The sequence below is a fragment of the Lissotriton helveticus genome, chromosome 1_1, assembly GCF_964261635.1.
Source record: "Lissotriton helveticus chromosome 1_1, aLisHel1.1, whole genome shotgun sequence".
Taxonomy (NCBI): domain Eukaryota; kingdom Metazoa; phylum Chordata; class Amphibia; order Caudata; family Salamandridae; genus Lissotriton; species Lissotriton helveticus.
Window position 1 is genome coordinate 371,998,319 of NC_136057.1, and position 23,832 is coordinate 372,022,150.

General features: G+C 45.1%; 1 protein-coding gene across 10 annotated transcripts in view; it reads right to left on the minus strand.

The window, feature by feature from the left end:
• ERC1 (ELKS/RAB6-interacting/CAST family member 1) overlaps positions 1-23,832 on the minus strand; it is a 2,156,751-nt gene that overhangs the window by 2,053,220 nt on the left and 79,699 nt on the right. The window lies entirely within an intron of this gene.

Here is a 23,832-nt window from a genome sequence, read left to right on the forward strand (position 1 = left end):
AGGCGAACTGGATACCGGTCAGAAGTTGTTCAAGTCTTTCCAGTCAGTGGCCGGTTTATTTAGTAGGGGGATACTTGGCCCATCCTCAGGCATTCCGGGAGGAATCCTAGTTGGAGAGAAGCATTCACAATATTCATCCATAATGGAATAACGGATTGGTGGATCTCTTTCAGTACCTCGGAGGGAATGGGATCCTCAAAATGTGTGGTAGGTTTCTTTGATTGCATGTTTTTGTGGATGTGCGTTTGTCCCTTACATGCTTGAATCTTGTCGAGGACCTGGAGCAGCCACTGTGGGGCCTTTGACATTGTTCCAATGCAGGTTGAAATCTCCTAATAATAAAGTATTAGAGAGTGTAGTAGCATTGGCTGTGATAGTTTCCATAAGTTGTTCCAGGAAGATTGTGTTCTCGCCTGGTGGCAGTGCTTCATTTGTGCCAGTGCTTTCCGGTGCTCAGCACGAGTACTTAATTGTTAGCACCGGCGCTTGTGACAGTCTGCCACTAGGTGGCGCTGTCCAGATAATTTAGAGTGACCACAACAACAGCGAATTATTATTTCAATATACATTAAAACTGAGTATTACCTGAAGCCCAAGTCATTCTTATAGCTTTGTGGGCCTGAAATAGTCCGAATTGTCACATTCTTAGGCGTTTGATATTTAATAGTTGTGTTGTTGCTATCATTGGCAGCGCAATGTGTAGTGCAAGCTGCAGTGGCCTCCTGACGAGAGCCCTGGCACTTATTTTGTTACAAATCAAGCACTGCCTGGTGGATGATATAAGAGGAGTGTTTACGTCCATCAGTTTCTTTTCAAGCTTGATTTCAGCTTCCATGAGGTCAAACGATGATGGCTCTCCTAGCGAGAGCAAGTTTAAGGTTTGGCTTTACAGTAGATTATAGCGATCCCTCCCCTCCTGCTTCACTGTGCGGTCTAGACGTAAAATGGGAAAGTCTGGGGGAATGAGAAGGTCCATTATTGGAGCTGCTGCTGGGTTGAGACAGGTTTCAGATAAGAAGAGAATGTAAAGATTATGTTCTAAGATCACATCTGCTATATCAGTTGCATGTTTTGCAACTGATCTGCAGTTGTGAAGCCTGATTTCAGGTTTATTATTGTTTTGTGGGTTATTGTGGTGGACACTGTTTACTGCTATCGGGATCAGATTGTTGTGATTGACTTGTAGAGGGTGGTCTCTCCGGTTTTTGTAGCTGGATATTTTGGCGATCAGAATGTTGGATGCTGTGTCGAGGAAGTTTTCTGTGTGCTCTGATAGTAAATTAGCAGAGTGTTTATGTCTTCGTTGGGAGAGATAATTATTTGTTCTTGGGCGGTGAAGCCTGTTGTTTTGAGGAGTTGGTCTTGTGCTGTTGAAGACCAATGTTCTGCTGGAAGGGAAGACAGTGCATTTGATTGTGGGCTTAAACATCTTTTCTGGGGTGAGAAGGAGAGGGATGACTCTTCTTGACCGATTCTACGTCCTCCTTGAGTAGTTGCAGGTGGTCATTGATTTGGATTGCAGGGAGTTGAATGGGATGTGCACAGACAAATAGCATTATCATTCTGTGTGACTGCACATTTTTAAAACCTGGATGAGTTTTCTTTCCCCCATAGCCTGCTCTATTTCTGTGGGATGTTTGGGGACTAATCCACTTCCTGTTGATGAGTAGCTTCACCTCAGGCTGTGTGGGCTGCTTAATGGGGGGTCTAGTTGTACACCAAGGAGTTATGTAGCCTGCAGGGCTGCGATTGCTGATGGGTGTAGTACTTTGGACGGTGAAAGGGGGTTTAAGATAAAGGTCGGGGTATGAGACTGGTAGCCAGGTGGTTTTGCTGGGGTTTCTGCTTATCTTTTCAGGTCTAGTTGAATACTCTGAGGAACTATGGAGGCTGCAGGGCTGGTATTGCCAATGGGTGTTGTTCTTTGGGTGGTATTTGTGGAATTAGGATAATGGTTAGGGGTCGAGGTATGAGGCAGGTGGGTAGGAGGTTTTTGCTGGGGATGCTACTTATCTTTTCAGGGAACTAAAAAGTGAGTCAAAGCGTGTAAATCACCGTTTACTGCTTGTGTAAGAATGTTGCCATTTTTATAAACTGAGATGGTCTTTAAGTGAGGGGGAAGAGTGAAACTGTGAGTTTGAGACCATGGGGAATGTTCTGTATGGCGTTGACTAGAGGGAGTAAAGCACAAGTGCATCTCGTATGGAAGACTTGATCGGTCTTAAGGGCTCCTTTTGAGAAGCAAAAATAGGAGTCAGATATGAGTTTTTTTCGGGTTTCTCCTTAGTGTATTGTGTTTGAATTTTTTTTGTTCCCTTTTTGGATTAGTCAGTTGGGTAGTTGATTAAGAGTGAGTTAATTCTTGAAGGAGACCCGGTGGGACCATTTGCATTGTTGCGGCCAGGCATCCTACTTTAATTAGTAAGTTTAATATTTGTTCTGCTCGGTTGGGAGAAGGATCAGACCTTTGTCTTTCCTAAACGGCAGACAGCAATAAAGTCAGTGTTCTCAGACGCAGTGGAGTAGGATCTTGTTATGTTGCGAGCAACTGGGGAGTTGATTTGGGTTTGGATCAGGCTTTACCTTCCCCTTTAACAGTTATTTTGAGAGTCTTTGACATGATCAGCGTAGTTAATTTGTGTATTGCAATTTGGCTGCAACAAGTAGAAACACTGTCTTGGAAGGATGGAAGAGTCCAGTCATCTCTCAATTTTTGTTGCAAGGGGCCAGCCTATGAACACCACTTAAAGACGGCTGTACCCACATTAGTTTGTGTTCTTTAAGTCAAAGTCCTCTTTCTATCATTAATGTATGCTTCTACCATTTTGGAAGCCCACGTGTAATGCTTGTGTGCTGGCCAGCTAAAAAACATACTATGGCCCAGGATTCTCTGACCTATAATATTATGTGCAATCAATGTCATTCAGCCCGCTCCCGTTGCACCTGGGCATCTCTTATGACCATCAACGCTCTCTTCCAATCTATCACTGATCTGTATGGCACAAAGTAATCATTTTCCTCATTCCGTGGTGACTGGATGCCCCCTGTAAGTACACAGTTGTTGAGGCGGATGCAGAAAACAGTCCAACAAGTCTTTTTCACAAAGGCAGCTCCTCACTCTCCCGATGCGAGCTCGAATCTGTCTCTCAAGTGTGGAGCTCTCTATCAAATTGCGCTCTGCCATGGGGCATAGAGATGCGGGGAAAGGTGGACAAGGCGATCTGGGACACCCTGGGCTCTCCGTGTGAGTGCTGTAAGAGTGACGACCCTGGGGCACTTGGAAACCTGTGTCTCGTGCTCTCGCCCGAGCCCTACTTAACTTGTTTCACCCTATGTGCACTCTCACGATGTACCTCCCTGTTGCCTCCGTCATCACTGTGAGTGTTCCTTTTGACTCATGTTACCTGTTCCTCCCTTAAGGTTCTAAAGATTTGTTCCTTGATGGGGCCTCTCTGGGATTTCTGCAGAAATTACGATCACGGTCACCAGGAGCTCTTGCTTGGCGGCAATCTTAGATTCGCTAATAGGAAAACCTATGCATTTCAAAACTCCGCATTTGACTTACCCATACTATCATACTACAGCTTTTAAAAAAAATAGAAAGTGTTCTTTCTTGCACAGTAGCTTACGTGTGGAAGCCAAAAAAGGAAAGAAATTGAATTATTGATTTGCTTAAAACATTTTAATATACAGTGTTCCCACATTTCTCCCAATAAAAATAATATCCTACGTGCATTGCCGGGCCTATCGCTATGAAAACTGTGTCCATATGAATTTATTGTACTATTATCGTAGTCTTCGCATGGTCCAAGGGTTAAGATTCCTGTCTCCGTTAGTAGGCCAACCACAGAAGAGGGTAAAAGATTTTATGTGGAAATGCCCGGTGGTAGGAATTTTGTGGATCCAAGCCGATTATAGAACTTTTTCTCACAGAAATGTAATGAATATTTTAGATAAAGTTTGATCTTTGCTTGCAGGCCTTCTGGGTAATAAAACGTACAGGGATCCATGGAAGGCACACCAACCTGTATTAGCGTGGATTTCCAAGTTTCAGAAATGCTCAGTGTTGTTAGGGGTCCCTGGGTGACAAGTTTAGAGGAAATTTGGATTCATTCCCCCTTCTATGCCAGCCCATACATCAAAAGTACATCTCCGGAGGGCGTGGCCAAGATGGCGGAGTAAGTGGACGCGATTTACTCGAGCACCATCCCCGCAGGGCCCATTGCGTTTACATAGCACCCGCATCCTCTTCTATTTGCCACCTGAGGCTCCCCCCTGTAGAGGGGCACCAGCTACATCATTGAGTCGTAAGCAAAAAGCAGCCCATTCCTCTTCCTGTGTGAGGAGTTCTGGGCCCAGGTCTCCCCAGAGCGGCCATCGTGCTTCGCCGAGAGGAGCAGGTGGCTTTTGACTGCCCGCGTGAAGCAACGCCAGGGCCCGTACTGTTTCAGGGACGATAGCATAAACAGCAAACCTGGCGGCACCGCATCTGGAACTCGAGGTGCCGAGGCGAGGGAACAGTGCTACCCCAAGTCTGGAAGTGCGCGGAGAAGACCTAGGCCCTGGTGGGCTCGAACTGCGTAGCGAGATAGCTGCTGGGCCTGCTCTGAGGACTCTGGGAGCGTTCCTTTGACTACGGCACGGTGCCTAATGGTGTGGCTGCGGAGGGGCTGAAAACCAACAGAGACTTTAGTCGATTTGGAGTCCATATGTCGCCTGGCCTCAAGTCGATGCCATCCGCGACGTTCTCTTGAGACAGCAATGGCCATTCGACCCCTTTGGAGGTGCCACCTGAGGTGCGGCTACAGCGGACTGCGGAGCACAGTGAGCTAAAGAGGGCCAAGAGAGCGCTCAACATTGTGGTCGCGCAGCTGGTCGTGCTACCCCCGCAGAGGCCTAGTACAAGGGCAGTGACCCTGGAGAGAGCAGCTTCCAACGACGGTCGCGCATCCAATGTGGATCTAAATTTAATTTAAGACAGGCTGGCTCACGTCCTTATACACCGAAGCCCAGAGCAGTCTACATAATACTGTGCCCTCCTGGGATATCGGCGCCCACCTGCCTGTGGCGAATCTCATTTGGCCCGAGGAGAGGAGACCGACAGAGGGTAGTGGGGTGTGACCTGCCCTATACCTCACAGCAGTTTTTGGAGCAGTCGGTGGTGGTCCGAGTCCGGATTTGTGAGCCTATGAGACGTGGTGGTTTCAGAGTGCGGCCCTCATTGTTTCCACGCTGTCTGCCGCTTGTAGTTACTTGTTGTCGTGAGGTGGGCCAGATGACATCTGATGCCGTAAACCCACAGAATTCGGCACAGATCCTTTTCTGGGACTGCATATCGCCCCAATTGTTGCACTAGAAGGGAGGTGCGGCCTTTGCTTAATGGGGTGGCCTTCTGGAGAGTCGTGGACGTAGTGATTTAAGGGGGTCTGGTCTGTATCAGGATACGTGGCTCAAGTATGTGCCTCATCCTATGGAGACCTTATTCACTTTGCCCTGGTACCAATCAGCGCAGTGACCAGACCAGTGTGTGGGTGTAGCTTAATCAGCCCTTCTGGCCCCGGACACCATATAATGTAAATGTAAATGTAAATGTCTTTGTATTTATATAGCGCCTTCTACCCAGAGGTCTCGTAGCGCTGTATTCATGCCACTGTGGAACCCTTCCTGGCTTTCCTGTGAGATGTCCACTCCTGGGCACCCCCAAGGTGAAGCCAGGCATCCAAGTGCTGCTGGGGCCGTTGTGGAGATTAAGCAAGCTATTGCCCAGAGTCACAGAGTGGGACCCATGATTAGCCTAGGCACCGAGGCGAGAATTATCAGGTCTAGGGAGATTGAGTCCAAGAGCCGCCAAGGCGGGAATTGAACCCTGGTCCCGGGCCAGACCTCTGCATCAGGGTCTGCCACTCTAACCATTGAGCCACACTTCTCCAATTAACAGGGGGTCACCCAGACCGAATCAGGACGACGGCCAAGAAGAAAAAGGAGCGTTCAGTGTGTGACCTACTTCTGAAAAATACATGGGACCCGCAAGGCCAAGGACAGGCTGGCACAGGAGAAGGTGCTGAGGGTGCGATGACCAGTGACTTCCAGGAGTCCTTATTCACATCGCTTCCTAAAGACATCTTGGTAGTAAAGTGAGAGGGTGGCGGCCCTGGAGGAGGCCACGGTGACTAGGGATGAGGAAATCGCTGCACTCCAACAAGAGGTCGTTCAATTACAGAACCAACAACTTGATCTCCAATCACATACAGAGGACCTGGAGAATAGGTCAAGGTGGAACAATATCCGTATTCGCGCTGTTCCCAATGGCGCAGAAGGAGGGGACTTGGAGTGGTTATGTGCAAGCCCTGATCAACTCTGTTTTTGGCACCTCTGCGGAGAATATAGTCAAAATAGATTGCTGTCACTGTGTGAGGCCCTCCCCGCCAGGCTAATCGTCCTCCTGTGGCCATTTTGGTCTGTGTGCAAGACTTCAAGGTAAAGGAAGCTATTCTCTAAATTGCAGTGTTTGGTTGGATTGAGCTGCTTTAAGATCACTCCCACATCTTTTCCAGGACCTGGCAGTAAGCACCTTGCAGAACGGGAAAGATTTTCGACCGGTTACCAATGGCGTTGGTGAATGTCTCTTGCCCTCTTGGTTGCCCCAATACTAATTGGCCCCCTTCGGGGACGGACTTTGACTATTGCTTGTAAGTCAAGTATTCTATTTGTTTTGTTGTAATGTTGGGCTTGTTTTGGTTCCCCTTCCGGCGAGCCAATTTCGGTACACCCCCCCTTTACACACACCCATAGTAGAATGGAGTACATACCACAGCCTTTTCACTTCTCACTGGAAATTAGTAGTGCACAAGACTGGCCTTTCATCCATGCCTATGGTGACGACTAAGATAATCAGCCTAAACGTCCTACGCCTTAATAATCCTACTAAGAGGAAAGCAGTACTATCCCTGTTGGAGCAATCTGGGTGGGGATATATGCATGCTCCAGGCGACTCATCTACTACACACAGAATGCATGCTAAAGGGTTTCCACAGCAACACTGGTCTTCTGGGAAAGGCAAGAAGGGTGGAGTGGCTATCTTATTTTCCAAGTATTTTACTGGCACAGTTCTGGGTCCTGTGGCCGAAATCAAATTTCGCAGCTGGCAATTCGGGTGTGGATGGGTACATTCCATTTTACGCTGGCCTCAATTTATTCTCCCAATGGGCACCAAGAGGCTTTTCTGCTGGAAGCCCTAGCCAAGGTTCTTCACACCCCAGATGCGGCAGTTGTTGTAGGTGGGGACTCAAATGTAGTGATGAATACTAGGCTGGACCGCTTTGGCTTGGCACAGGAGCCCCGTCATCTGGGAGTCGGGAATGGCTGGAAGAATGTGGGATGAGGGACGTGTGGCGTGCCTTGCATTCACTTGCGTAACGAAAAGTGAGGGGGCCCCCTTGCACGGTACTTAGGGGGGCCCCCTCCGGGCTCAATCAGGAGCTCTCCGGCCAGAGTGCAGTGCAGAGGGGGCCCTTTGGAGCTAGGGGCCCCCCGCACCACGTGGGCTGCGGGGGCCTGTGTTATGCCCCTGCTTGCACCCTGGAGAACGGGATTATACCTTTTATTGCGCTGCCCATTAAACTTATGCTAGGCTGGACCATTTCCTAGTCTCCCCCTCTGCTTGGGAGCGCATCAGAGCCTCCACTATTGAAGCCCGCTCGCTTTCAGACCACACACATATTACATTGACTATGCACACCTCCCCTCCTCAAACTACGGCCCGCCGTGGCGTCTTCGAGAGCCGATGTTGATGTCCCCAACGACTGTGACCGCGCTTCGAAATACTATACAGGACTACCTAGCGTATAATGTTGATGGATCCACTGCCTTGCCCTTGATCTGGGAGGCTCTAAACCTGGTGCCCAGGAGGCTCTTATAGCTAAAGCGGCACACGAGAATAAAGTGAGAAAGGCTAAGAGGAGGAGCTTGAGTTGAGGGTGAAGGAGCTAGAGGCTATTCATAAGCGCTCCTGAGCCCCTTGGATCTGGAGACAACTCGAAAGGGAATGGCATCACCTTTACCGCCTTGATCTGGATAGGGCTGAGCCGTGAATAGTCTGCTTGAAACAAATATTTTGTAGAGACTAATAAAGGGGGACATATGATGGTGCATTGTCTGCGTAGAAAACAACATGCACAAGCATTAAAGCGGTCCAACGGGCTCTCGGGCGGTGGCTACTGAAGATATCTGCACAGCAGACACTTTTCAGGCCTATTACTTTGAGTTGTATTCCACGGACTCCTCAATTTTGTCAGAGCCGCATGCCTACTTAATCGCCGCTGCGGTCACTCCCCTCCCTGCTAACGAAGCCACAGTTCTTGATGCACCCCATACGCATTGAGGAAGTGATCTTTGCGATTGCCCGTCTGAAACCCCTGAAGGCGCCCAGCCGGATGGGTTCAGCGCTGCCTTCTATAAGACCTTTTGTTCAGAGTTAGCTCCCATACTCGCATGCTTATTTAATTCCTTTGCCGACTCGGGGATGCTCACAGAAACAAAGCTTCAAGCCTCGACAACAGTGTTTCCAAAGCCTGGCAAAGACCCTAAGCTTTCCAGCTCATACCGACCGATCTCATTGTTGAATATAGATGCAAAATTGTTTGCAAGCATATTAGCCCGGCGCCTTAACCCCCTGATGCCTGGGCTTGTGTATCCGGACCAGACTGGGTTTATCCCCGGTTGGCAGTGTGGGGACAATAACAAACGCCTTTGTCATCTGATCGATAAAATTCAGCGTTCCCAGGAAGAGGCCTTGTTGCTGTCATTCGACGCCGAGAAAGCTTTTGACAGGGTACATTGGCCCTACTTGCTTGCAACTCTTGAACGATTTGGTCTGGGTGCACGCTTTCGAAATTGAGTTGCGAGCATTTACAGCTCCCCCAGTGAATCGGTCAGAGTGAATGGGGTCGGATCTAGTGGTTTCCCAATCGGTTGGGGCACGAGGCAGAGATGCCCTCGTTCACCCCTTCTTTTTGCCCTTTACGTGGAGCCCTTCGCACAACAACTCCGTGACCACCCCAACGCCAAGGGCATTCCCTTTGGGGCAGTTAAGCACTTGATCAGTCTTTATGCTGATTACGTTATTTTTTCCATTACCCATCCTTTGACCTCTCTCCCGGCTATTGTGGCAGATCTCTACGCATTTGGGCAGATCTCTGGATTTCGGGTCAATATGCAAAAATCACAAACATTGAATTTGACTTCCACCCCACACACAGTAGGCTCTCGGAGCACTCAGTTTGATTTCGAATGGGTCACAGAGGAACTATCGCACCTCGGTCTGGTTCTCAGTAGGAGTTTGGCAAAGACCGCCAAAGCCAACTACTCCAAGTAGCTTGCACTCATACGCAAGGATCTGACACATTGGCAGTGGCTCCCGTTGTCATGATTTGGCAGACTTGTCGCGGCAAAGACTAACATACTTCCCATAGCCCTATATATATATATCTTTCAGACTCTCCCATTGCAACCGCCCCCGGGACTGCTTCTCAAACTTCAACGGGAGATAGGTTGCTTCATCTGGGGGCTGGTAAAACCTAGGTTCAGAAGCAACTTTTGCAACGTCCGAAATGGGATGGCAGCCTCGCGATACCAAACGTGACTCGCTACTATCAAGCTGCGTTACTGCGCTACTTGGTGGAATGGAATTGCCCGCTCACGGAGAAACTATGGGTCTTCATGGACCAAACGGTTGCGTGGTGACATATTTAGAGGGAAGTATGGCTACCTAGGTCCTTCAGAGCATGGGGGGGAGGGGGGGGGGGGGAAATCTACTCTTCCCCTGTTACATGCCCAACACTCTAGGTATGGGACAGGGTAGCAACTTCTGCGGGCCTCTCCACGTTCCCCTCACCCGTGACTCCTTTATTCTCGAATCCAGACTCTTTCCCTCCCCCCCCCCCCCCGAGGATGGCTAAGGGTATTGACAAACACTGGGCAGAAGGTGGACGTAAACTGCTGGGATGTCTTTTTGATCACAATAGCCCTAATCCATCCACCCAACTTAAGATAGATTATGGCTTGTCTCAGCTTGACCGATTTTGCCACTCACAAATGCTGCATTGGTTGCTTGGCGCGTCCATACATCCCCATGCAAGTAGACCTATGTCTCCATTCGAAAAATGGCTGTTCCTCAAAAACAATTATTTTAAAAAACGAATCTCCGAAATGTATTCATTCTTCTATGAACTTGCACAAAGACAGATCTTCAGGCCAGAAGCGGTGGGAGGAAGAGCTGGGCCGATCAAGGAGTGGAATTACATTTTTTATAGAGCTCACCACACTGCACACTCCACGGGACAAACTGAAATATCTTATAAAATAATTTCCTACTGGTATTATACTTCCTCCCGGATACAGAAATGGAACTCTCAGTGTGATGGCCTGTGTTGGCTGGGATGTGGCAAACCTGCCACACTACTCCACCTCCTGTGGCATTGCCCAAAACGTACTAGATACTGGGAGCAGATTTTGGGTGAGGTTTATCGGGCCTTTGACACTGCCATCCCCAAATTACCCGCCTATACAATGCTAGGTCCAAGTATTAACATTACCGCTTTGCTCAATAAAGGGTAGGCAGAAGGCCCTGGCATTTAACGCTCTCCATCAAGTTCTATTGTCCTGCTGGAACTCTGATAGAATCCCGACCACCTGCAGTGGCTTTAACAGTTGTGGTCTCTCCTTGGCATGGAAATATTATCAATGGCACCTTGGGAGAAAAATCTGATAACCCAAGGATTTGGGCCACCTTTATATCTATCTTCTCCTGCGAGTTCCGGGAATTGACTTTCCCCAAATATCTACGCATTTTGAGATTGATCCCGGACTCTCGAGGGGAGAGGGATGACACTGGTACCATCTCACAGTCACTATAGCCCGGCTTCTTTCCCTGTGTGCAATATTCATAGGTTATTGGCTTGCTTGTAGTGTGTTTATATAGGGACCTGTATCGATACTCCAATTTCTGACCCTTGTCCGGTTATAAATCACTAATATCCATACAACGGCACAGAAACCCGTTTCATAAATCAGTCATAGCGCATGCTGTCACATTAAGCAAGCACTATTCCTCCAGCCCCCTAGAAAGCACACTGAGTTCTCTAAACAAACCAAGCCTCCAGCGAACCTGGGAAATCCCCGCTGCTATTGTTTTGATTTCATTCGAGAACTCCTGCAAAGAATGTAAGAACGACCAGTTCTTAATTGACGTTTTATGTCCATCCTTACGTCAAACTCGGCACTTCTCAGGTATAAATATACCGACACTGCCCTAAGTAAAGACACGGTGGTGATGAGCTTGGAGCAGCGACTACTTGCCGGAGAGCCCAGCTGATGCGAGTGCCCACGGACGCTGCCCCTCCCCTTTTGACGCGCTGAGGAAAGACGCTGTCCTTTCTCTTGCCGAGAAATCCAGCCTCCAGCGTTTCCAGCCCACCTTCGCGGGTGACTGGGATACCGAGTCCAGAGAAAGAGATACCAGCCCTCCTGCCTTCTAAATCCCAGGTACTGAACTGACTAACCCCTTATAGAGAATTCTTGAGTCAGATTCTTGGCAAACCAAACTTAACTTAAACTGCTACTTACTCCTTCCCATGTATTAGGCTTAGGTCAGGTACACCGGGGTAGGCGTAGCTAGAAGCACCAGTTGAGTACGATTAGTCAATGTATATATGTATGTATATCTTTTATCCATTTTAAAGTAACATATGGCCAAGAAACCATATCAATGCTTTTACAGTGTTATTTTATAATCCTGCTCTTACTGTATGCATTTTACTTAACTATCACAATTGTAGCGATTCATTTCTCTTGTATGAGAAAAGAGACTGATCAATAAATAACACCTTTTATTGAAAACGCCCGTCTCTCCTTTTCTCTACAATCTGGTGAAACTAAGTATGCATGTATTGACTGAGTAAAATAGCTGTCTTTTGTTTTCACACGACTCTAGAGATATACTCTTGATCAGGGAGAGCAAAGTTGTCATGTTCTATGGTTGTCAGAAACTAAATCCCTTCTTGTCTATCCAGGGAGGTTAAACTCCTCCTCGCCTATTCGAGAAAGTTTCTAGTGAACTCTGAGCTAGCTGGCACACAAAACTTAAGTCTATTATCTATTATTTAGTTAACCTCAGCCCTACGTCTACACTACTGAAGATATTATTCCAATGCGCAGAGCCTATTGAGAATATAGGAACTACACTACATGGCGCCCAACTTTTGGTAAGGCGATAAAACTAACGCAAGGCATTAGAGTAACTCAGTCGTGCTTTTTCACACAGACCCTTTCTCCTATAAATACTCCAAAGACGTCTGGAGTGGGTCAAAGGTTAAAAATCCGCCAAACTTAGTAGGAGGAGACTCCTATGTATGGTTTTAGGTTTATTCAACGTTGAAGGATAGAGTGTTCCAAAATATTGTGCACCTAATCTTTGTTTCCTTGAAAACTTGATCTGCAACAAAAAACCTTCCTGTCAGTAAAATGTCAGACGGTGAAGGAGATAGGGAGACAGCTAGATTAGCAGCTCAACTCCTAGCGGATGACACAAGTCTCCTACAGCAAGACCCGGATGCAATACTCATCCCGGTCAGCATAAGAAAAACTATAACACTTAAACTTATAGAAAATGGACTAACACCAAGAGGTGGTACAGTCATATTCGTAATTGAGGCACACGAATATCGGCAGACAGAGGTATTCTATTCATGGATAAACTTTCCAGCAGCAAACACTGTCACAAAAGAGTTCCACTATTACAAAATAGAGGAACCACCGGATGAGTACACTCCTTTCGAGGAGGTGGAAATCCCATTAAAATACCAAGAGCACCTGCTCTGGTTTAAAGGCGCCCTAAAACATAATGATCACATCACTAGGCTCGGTCCACTAGGTAGACCAGGAGCAACGTGGCCGGTTCTAGCCAGCTACACACCACATCCAGACATTAAAAAAAAATGTCAATACCAGAACTTTTAGTACAACTAAAACAACTAATTAAAATACACAGACAATTAGTCCAATATGTAATGCGACTTCAACAGTCCAACCAGCTATTAAAATTGCACAGCAGACCCCTCATCAGGGGAACACAAATAAAATAACACCACAGAACATACAGTCCTGTCTAGGCAAAGTACCCATTAAACAGGAACAAATTCCATTCTGGATAGCACAAAAAATCACTCAAATAGAGGCAGTATTTCCGGATACTACACCTACTGAGAAACACAGAATTCTGACTATCTGCCTTCCAATGGGGATCGCACCACATGTGGAGGACTGTGACACTTGGGGCACAGTCTTTGCTTCCATTTACACAAAAACACATGGTGTTCCGTCCATGGCGGTAATACCAGATGTGCTAAAACAGATTCAAAATGAATACGGTCCAGAACCTGCTTTAACTCTGGGTATGAAATTACTGAAATACTTTAAGCAGGTCTCAGCTTTATTGTTATCCAACATAAAAGGAGAAGCAGCATCTGTGGCGACCCGCCAGAAGTTGAAAGAAACAGATATAGCAGAACAACCATTTGAACTTGCCAGAATCATAGAAAAATCCTATGAAGAACTAGGAAGAGATAGTTTGGGTGGGAAACCAGTGAAACCCCAACTAACTGAAAATCCTGAAAAGGTATTTATTAAAAATAATCTAACCGCTCCAAAAAAGAGCTGGGATGGAAATAAACAATCCACTCCCAAAGAAAAAAGATTCCAGTCCAGAGGAAGGTCTCCTCGGCGGAGAGAAAGATCTCCGGACCAAGGACACAAGTCTCCCCAAAGGGAGCCCTCTGAGAAAAAGTACAACCTTAGAAATAGGGATCATTTGAAGAAACCTGATAGATATCAAGATATTGATACACGTCCATCTCGATCTTTTCAGACTTCCTCGCAGAAATCGGAAAGAAGAGGACGGTCAGAACAAAGGGAAGAGCACTTCAAGTCCAAGGACAAGGAACCTGCTCATCAAAATAAAAAGTTACTATTTCCAAAGAAGAAGGTAGCCAGTATTAAAGTAATCAAACATGCTGAGGATCCTGAGGACACAGCTGAAAAACGGAGAGTGGGCTCAGACAATGCTAGACAGCGCAGCAGAAGTGAGCATAGCTCGCAAGATCCTGATGAATCATCTGGAGACAGTGGACACGAATGAATACATTCAGGTGGAAACTGCAGACACCAGAGTTAGCAAACCTCATAAAATATACAAAATAACATTACGTATAGAGGGAGATAAGACTAGGAAAATAAGGGGTCTATTTTGGGATAATCTCTCCAAAGGCTATGACATCCTTTAAGCTGAAAAAGACTGGCCACCGGAGTTTGTTAGGGAGTGCCCTCATGGCGAAGAAATGATTATGCCTGCCTTCTCAAATCACATTCCAATTCATAAAAAATACACTTGCAAGAAAGTGGGCAATAGCCCAAGCTCCTGCATTATATAAAAACCATGTGGGATGGGAGGAGGACTATTTTCCTCACAAAATCCAGTTAAAATCACAACCAACTGCACAAAGGCAGTACCCAATTAAGTAAGAAGCAAAAAAACAGGTCAGGGAGATCTTAGATCAACTTGAATACCAGGGGCTGTTTGAAACATGCACCTCACAAATGAACAATCCTTTGTTTCCTGTCTCCAAGTCAGATGATTCATATCGTCTAGTTTTGGACTACAGACACCTTAACTCATGTTGCAAAACCTTTGCAGTACAAAACTCACACAGTGCAGCACTAATGAATAGCATAGTGCGCAAAAAATACAAAACAACATTAGACATCTCTAATGGATTCTTTTGCCAAAATATATCACCTGAAAGCAGATATTTGACCGGTTTCTCAATAAATGGCTCGCAGAAATTTCTGTCGTTTGCCACAGGGGTTCAAGAACAGCCCAGGATTATTCTCAGCGAGAGTAACAGAGTTACTACAAATATATGATGATGAGGCATTATCTTATGTCGATGACATCTATCTAACAGATGATGACTTGGATACTCACTTGAAAAGAGTGAACACCATAATACTTGGGTTCGCAGCAGAGGGTTACAAATTCAACTTCAAGAAGTCAAGATTTTCCCATCTGACTGTCCTGTTTTTAGGATATGAATTATCAAGTGAAGGCAAAAGCCTGGCTGACAATTTCTTAGAGAAATGTGCTGTAATCCAAGCACCAAGAACGCTGAAAAACTTACAATCAATTCTAGGTTTCCTGAATTTCGGAAGAACTTACATTCTAAATTATGCAGAGAGGGTTAAACCTCTCTATGACCTAATAAAACCAGATTTTAAAACGATCAATTGGACTCAAACACACAGAAATTTTGAGATCATTGCAAACAGACATGTTAGCTAAAACAAAATTGCAAACACGCGATAACACACGCAACCTTGTAATCCGAGTCATCCCAGGAAGATGCGGATTCACATACCTAACCTCTAATGAGGGAGAAACGGTACCAATAGCTTACAAATCTCATTTGTACACAGAAGCTGAAAAAACATTCAGCATTAAGGAAAACATTGTTCATGCGTTTCAGACAGCTGTAGCAAGAGAAAGAGACCAAGCTGACGGCAGACGGATTACAGTCAGAACAGCAGAATCAGCCTTTGAGGCATTAACAAGCCCATGTAATTTACCTACTATGGCATTAAATCCAAAATGGATACAATGGGAAAATTCTCTTGCTACAGACAGAGTGAAATACTATTTTGACCCGGAAATGAAAAAATTAAAAAATCTAGAATATGAAAGAGAATATCCTCTGCCAATCGACATTCTGCCCGTACGACAGTACGCCTGTGTAATATATACAGACGGACATGCACAACCCTCGGTTTGGGGAAAACAAGCCTATAACGCCACATGCGAAATTGTTAAATACGTGTGGCGCGGAGATAAATTGAGACCTCTGGTAACTAAAACACATTCAGTGGAAAACAATTCAGATCAACAAACTGAAATAATAGCGTTAAAAATGGCGCTAGATAATGCCGATCGCGAATTCCCGACACTAATAGTGTGCGAATCATATTACTGCGTCAAATCATACAATAAAGATTTGCAGAACTGGGTTCAAAAGGATTACAAAGATGACACAGGTGCCACAATAAAGCAAAAATCGCTTTGGGAACAAGTAGTTCTTTTGCAGAAAGAACTACCACAGACTCACGTGATACATTCATTGAGTCATGAACGTGATGGCGTTCACGTTCCAGGGAATTCATCGGCTGAGACAGCCAGAGCGGAAGCAACTAAATCGGCTCCCGTAGCTACAAAAAAGCGTTCAGAAAAATACATTGACGGGGAGACAATGCTGGCGGTGAAAACGTCATCAAAAGGCGACTGCTCAGCGCTACCCATCACCTATCCACTCAATTATACATACATAATCGATGCAAACTCCGTTCCTTTTGCTCAAATCCCTGGAGTGGGGGATAGAGTAATTCCAAACACGAACAGGAGAATATTGTTAATAGCAGACGCACATATGGGTGAAGGTCTTAGACACCTTAAGCTAAAAGATTCTCTGGAAGAATTGCAATCCACATACTGGTGGCCAGGAATGAGCCTGCAACATCACATATTTGCAAAAAACTGTCCAAACTGCAACAGAGATCGCAGTGGCGACCGAGACGGTGTTTTACCATGGCGTTTCGCTCAAGATGAGACTAAGCAATAAATATATAAAACCCAGTATGATTAAGGCGTAAAAATTAACATATAGAGACTATCATCACTTAAAATATAGACCCCAGTTCTCGGCTGACGTCTGAACTGTTATAAAAAGATTTACAAGTCTATAATGGCATATATGCATGGGGCATGCTACATCCTGGCCATGGTCCTGCTTTCAGCTCTCGAGCTTATGGGGGGGCATGGCCGACATGGGCATAGCATTGCGGGACTCTTATCACTTCCTTCCTGAGGGAAACGGGATGGTGTAAAGAAAAAACTAAGGCATAGAGCAATCTATAACAGCAAAGGTATTAGGTTCGGGAGTTGGGTGGGTCAAACATTTAATAAGTGTCCAACGTAGTCTTAATAATCTGCCAAGAAATTCTCTGAGAGGTCTCAGTCCGTACGAACTATTGTTTGGGACTAGAATGTTAATCCAGGACCTCGATAGTTAAACTTCAGTGGTTAAAGAGAAATGCTTTGATATCAAAGACCGTTTGGCTATTTTACAGGACTTAAACGAAACAAGAAAAGACCTGAGCAACATAAAGTTTAAACAACAGCCAACAACCACTGAAGCAAAACCACCTGTCCCAGCAAGGCCTGTCTGGATTCCAAAAATCGGGGATCTGGTCAGAGAAAAAATAGCGGTAAAGAAGGAATTTGGGCCTTCTTACAGAAAAGCAGTACCTGTCTTGGCAATCAACGGGACAAGATCAGTTGTATTACCGCCCCTTGCTGGTAAAAAGGAGAACCGAGTTGTATCCATCGACCTGGTTAAACCACAATCATGTGGCCGATAATAAGTAGTAGGCCAAGTGGACTCCCAAGAAATAGCAGAACACCAAAATTTGCTACAAACACAGAGGTTCAAACTGAGAGACTAATCACATTTGATAAACCTACAGTGAATCAACAAGGACTATGCAACAAAGCCATGGAACTTAAACCTCTTGAAACCCAAATCACAATAATGCATCAAGAAACACCAGTCTACAATGATGTAACCACTGACTATGCTAATGCAACAAAGCAAATTCCAAAAACAAAAAGGAACCCAGAAGCAATTGACAGAACTGCACCAGGCTATTTAATCAACTTCGATGACTTTTCTGAGGATCCAAGCGAACCTAAGGAACTGCCGACACCATCAAAGACTTTTAAAAACAAAGCAAAGGAACTCTTTCATCAACTACAAGAAACGTATCCGATTTCTCCATGGATTGAATTTTGGGTGGCACAAGGTGTATTTGTCCTCATACTTTGGCTCATCCTGGTACTACACTTGGGTCATTTCATTGAGGGAAAATATGTTAGAATGGACACAGCAAGTCAGAAAATCAACTTGGTCCTGAAACCACACAAGCCTTCACACATCGAGAAAAGAGAACTTTCTTCAGTAAACTTCACAGCCAATCCTATACCCGGGTGGGGTAGCATGGGACAAAACTGATTACGAAATCTATGGCCGGGTCGAGCTCCTGAAGTATCCTCATCAATTCAAGATTTCATTAAGTGACTTTGTAAAAACGAGCACATTCGCGGATGATTGGGACTTTGAAAGTATTAATGATATGATGTCAGATCTAGTGATGTCAGCTAAATTTACAGAACATGATTATTTACAGGGTTCATCTAATTATGACCAGATGTACTGTTACAACCACTATGGTAACCATTATCTGCATAAATCTGCTCAACCTAGAAATGTTTTTAATTATAACCAATGGGAACATAGTGCAACTCCACCAAAAGGTAGTTCGAAAACATTTTATGAAAAATTTCCATATTTCTTAGGGTTTAACACAAGTAATGCAGAAACGTTTTATTTCAAACTGTTAAATAAGACAGGAATGAAAACCATGCTTACAAATACAAAATTGATCTATTCAGAAACATTTTTTGACAAAATGAATACATTCGGTTTTGATTTCTGGAACAATAACATTGAAACAAAAACAATCTGGGGTACAAGAGATTGGCAGGTCAAGGGTCTAGAATCATTGTTTAGAGCCTGCATGATCCCAGAACAAATTATATTCTTGAATGACACAATTCAACAGACAACCTGTTTTGGCCTAGCCAAAATTAAAGACTTAAACAAACCGTCTATTCCAAAACCAACACCTGACAGTAATAAAACTACAGATGATGAGATAGACGTATCCCATATTTTAAATCAAAACAGAACACATCCTGATTGGAAAAAATGGTTGATCTGGCCCACAGACACGAATAACTGTCAAGATAGATTCCTGAACAAAAAACAGGGGTTCACAATAACCAGGCCAGACCCTAGATACTCCCAGCGACAACATCCAGGGATTGTAACTACATACAGTGTAGGGAAACTCTGCCTCGAATGGCTACGAACATCCACACTGGCAGAAATTAAGCAACACTTGACTTTACTTAAAGAAGGTGCTGACTTGCGTGATTTCATTATGGGACCACGCAAACAGCGTCAAAAACGTTTCATAGCGGCCTCTATATATGCAGCTTACAACGAAGCTTGGAAAGTAACTCAAATTGAAACAGCAGAGAAAATACGGGAAATTGACCGTGTTAATTTGGAAAAATCACTTTCTGTGGTGGACAATGGGTTAATGACTCTGTCTTCCAGAATATATTCGCTGGACAGTATTGTATCATCTGCAATCGATATAATAGAACTAGACTTACTGATGTTACAACACGGTCAGTCCCAATTGCGTTCTATTGTACAGCTTGGCTGGACGTTACAAAATCTACGTTCAGGCTACGTGCCTTGGCGTTTAATCAACACAACGTCATTATTCGGTATCTTTAACCTTACTGATACACAAATCAGCTTGGCACAAAACGGTGCAGAGTATACAATTCTGAGCATTGAAAAACTTGAGAGATTACCATTGACAATGTCAGAACGACCTGTCATTGAATGGATAATACATGGAATCATAACTATTCCGATAACTACTTTCCAATTTCGATACTGCCAGAAATATATACAGGCAGGCCAGTATGAAAGGTTGGGTAAAGGATACATTAAGTCAACATGGAACCTACCTTATACACACACATGTTATAGTGAAAAAGGACAGAGTGTATTTCTTAGTGGTAACAATTGTGAAAAATCACTAAGTGGTATACTTCTGTGTCAGGGTATAAGTTTACATGGGGCCTGTGAGGGGACTTCAAATAACCTTTCATGTCACCAGCTCGGCACACCTGCAACAAAAATAGAACCATTCTTTAGAAGACTTTCTAACGGGAGTTACATTCTAATTGTAGATCACAAATGTTGTGGCTTACTGCCAGGAAAACCTTATCTAGTAAGCGTGAGTTCCATGGTCACTTGCTGTGAGCGAGTATTGTTCCCGAATGACACTCCAGACGGGGAGGGAAACATTTGGCCCAGTTTTAAAATCTCTTCTATTCGAATTGATACTTTAAGCAGAATGAAGACTGTGCTCCTACAGACGCCAGTTCTCTTGACGTCATCAAAAGAAACGTATGATCTCCAAGTTGCAAGGACAACGGGAGAGATACATGCATTGTTATCAACAAATTGCCCCCTACACTTCGCAGAAATGCTAAGCGAAATATTAAACATTTCGGATACGAATGGTATCACGAGTGTATTTAAGTCCGTTTTTTCGGGACTGTTAACCCCATTCAAAGCAGTCTTGGGTATATTTCCCAATTTCGTCCATTCTGTCTTTGGCGGACTTCCACTCCTGTTGGGACTCGTAGCAGGCATCTTATTTTTGCTTCTCCTGCTTCGTTATGGCAAGCCATGTCACAGACAAGACTCCAGCAACAATGGAAGAAACGATCCTAGCTATACGCTATCGGGACCGCATAACTAAAGTCCTTGGATTAGCCCGGCTACGAGATCTAAATATGACCTGGTTTCTTTCATTCAGACCCATATGGCAGAATTGTGTCTTACCTGTATTAAGATGCATGCTATGCGGCGAGGAATGCGTGTTGGACACATGTCTTACACTACAATCAGAAGTACCATTGGATGCAGATACTTTGTTGGGTCCAGTAAAGGCTCATGCATTGTGCTGTCCCCAGCGGCTACCAATCCTGATGACGGCATTCGTGGAGACTTCACCACTACGATTGAAGGGTAGTGAAGAACAAGATGAGAGCAGCATCAACCAGGTACGGCCTTCTGTAAGCAATGCTGATCAGAACATCACTGAAAGCGAACATGTACACGACTGCATGGTAGCGACATTTTCCAACTTGGTCGAACTTTCACCTGAAGCGGTAAACTGTTTTTTTGAAAATCTGTCTGAAATGATGTTTTCACCAGAACAGAGAGAGTGACTATAAGCAAACGTGGACACAGCGTTCCCTGAAATCTGAATTTGGCCTTCAGATTTAAAAACAAAGCTACTGAAAATCTTTTTTTCTTCTTCACTGAAAAACGAAAACCTTTTTTTCCAAACCCAAAATATTTAACTTTTGGCACTTATCTTCTGCTTAAAGTAAAACTATTCCTAGAGAACAGAACTTCTATTTTTAGGAACTCTAGAGACAATAATTTACCTCAGCCTCTAGCACATTTACGAGTAAATGTATTTATATGTGATGAAGTGGTCTCGCACTTTTTTCTTCTGTATTAAGAGCCGTTTCATGTGTTATTTTCGCAAATCATTCATGCTGTGATAAATTGTGATTCCTTTTTGAATGATTACACTGCTTGAATGCATACAGTACCTATACTCATTTTCGTGTATTTCGAATATGCCATTTTTGAATGCAGAAAACTGTTTTTTGGGGTGGTTCGGTATACACATGCACTTTTAGTTATGTTTACTATTGATTAGGTTAGTAAATATGGACATTAATTCGTGGAGTGGGTGTAGTGTGTTTATATAGGGACCTGTATCGATACTCCAATTTCTGACCCTTGTCCGGTTATAAATCACTAATATCCATACAACGGCACAGAAACCCGTTTCATAAATCAATCATAGCGCATGCTGTCACATTAAGCAAGCACTATTCCTCCAGCCCCCTAGAAAGCACACCGAGTTCTCTAAACAAACCAAGCCTCCAGCAAACCTGGGAAATCCCCGCTGCTATTGTTTTGATTTCATTCGAGAACTCCTGCAAAGAATGTAAGAACAACCAGTTCTTAATTGACGTCTTATGTCCATCCTTACGTCAAACTCGGCACTTCTCAGGTATAAATATACCGACACTGCCCTAAGTAAAGACACGGTGGTGATGAGCTTGGAGCAGCGACTACTTGCCGGAGAGCCCAGCTGATGCGAGAGCCCACGGACGCTGCCCCTCCCCTTTTGACGTGCTGAGGAAAGACGCTGTCCTTTCTCTTGCCGAGAAATCCAGCCTCCAGCGTTTCCAGCCCACCTTCGCGGGTGACTGGGATACCGAGTCCTGAGAAAGAGATACCAGCCCTCCTGCCTTCTAAAGAACAAGTTACTTACCTTCGGTAACGCTTTTTCTGGTAGATACTATATCTGCCTGTGGATTCCTCACCTTGTGAATACCCCTTGCGTCAGCAACATTCGGAAATTCTTTGTTCGTAGCCTCGCGCCGACGTGGACTCCTGACGTCATAGAGACACTACCTCGCTCGCGACTCCGCTGACGTCACCGACGCCTATAATAGGCCCACGCCGGCGTGATGACATCAGTTCCGCCCTTTTTTCCGTGCCATCGAGGCACACAGACGGACCAATGACAGTAGAAATATACAAGTATACATAGTACACAATAATCAAGGCAAAACACACCGTGTTAAGCAAAAGCAGGAAAGCAATTGGAACATTTCCTTGACAACAAAATATATATACATTACATTACAGTAACTCCGGCATAGAAGAGTGGGCAACGGGGAGGCGGGTGGGTCAGTGAGGAATCCACAGGCAGATATAGTATCTACCAGAAAAAGCGTTACCGAAGGTAAGTAACTTGTTCTTCTGATAGATACATCTGCCGTGTGGATTCCTCACCTTGTGAATAGAGTCCCACAGCAGTCCCCACTCCCGGAGGAGGGTGTCCACTCTTCTAGACCAGGAAATCCTGAAGGACAGAGCGCGCAAAGTGACCGTCCCTCCTCACTTCGGAGTCTAAGCAGTAATGCTTCGCGAAAGTGTGGAGGGAAGACCAAGTCGCCGCTCTACAAATATCTTCTACAGGCACACCTCTGGCCAATGCTGAGGTTGAAGACTTAGCTCTAGTAGAATGAGCCCTTATACCCTCTGGTGGTTCCTTACCGGCCAAAGAGTAGCAGATCTTTATGCAGAGGACGATCCATCTCGACAAAGTTCTCTTATGGACCGCTCTTCCTTTCTTGCAGCCAGCAAATCCAACGAAGAGCTGGTCTTCCAAACGAAAGTCCTTGGATCTGTCCAAGTAAAAGGACACCGCCCTCTTAGGGTCCAGACGGTGCAGTCTCTCTTCCTCCTTAGAAGGTTGAGGGGGAGGATAGAAGGAAGGTAAAGTAATGGACTGCCCTAGGTGGAAGGGAGTTACCACCTTAGGCAGAAAAGCAGCCCTGGTCCTGAGAACCATTCGATCAGCATGTATGGACAAGAAAGGGGGCTTGTGACAAAGAGCTTGAAGCTCACTTACCCTCCTTGCCGAGGTTATTGCAACGAGGAAGACTGTTTTACGGGTAAGAAGCCTCAAGGGACATTTGTGGAGAGGCTCGAAAGGAGCACCCATCAAAAAGGTCAAGACCAGATTCAAGTCCCACTGAGGCACAATAAAAGGGACAGGAGGAAACATATTTATAAGTCCCTTTAAAAACCTTAAAACCACAGGTGACTTAAAAAGAGAAGGCTGGTCAGGCAAACAGAGAAAAGCTGACAGCGCAGAAAGATAACCTTTCACCGTGGCAACAGCAAGACCCTGCTGAGCCAGAGAAAGGGAAAACTGGAGAACGTGAGACAAATGGGCCTTCAAAGGATCGATAGACCTTTCCCCACACCACGAGACAAATTTCCCCCATCTATAAGAATAGATGGACTTAGTGGAGTCACGCCTGGCTGACAAGATGACATCCACAACGTCAGATGGGAGGGAAAAGGAAATCAGGTTGCCCCGCTCAATCTCCAGGCATGAAGGTGCAATGTCTGGAGGTGGGGGTGT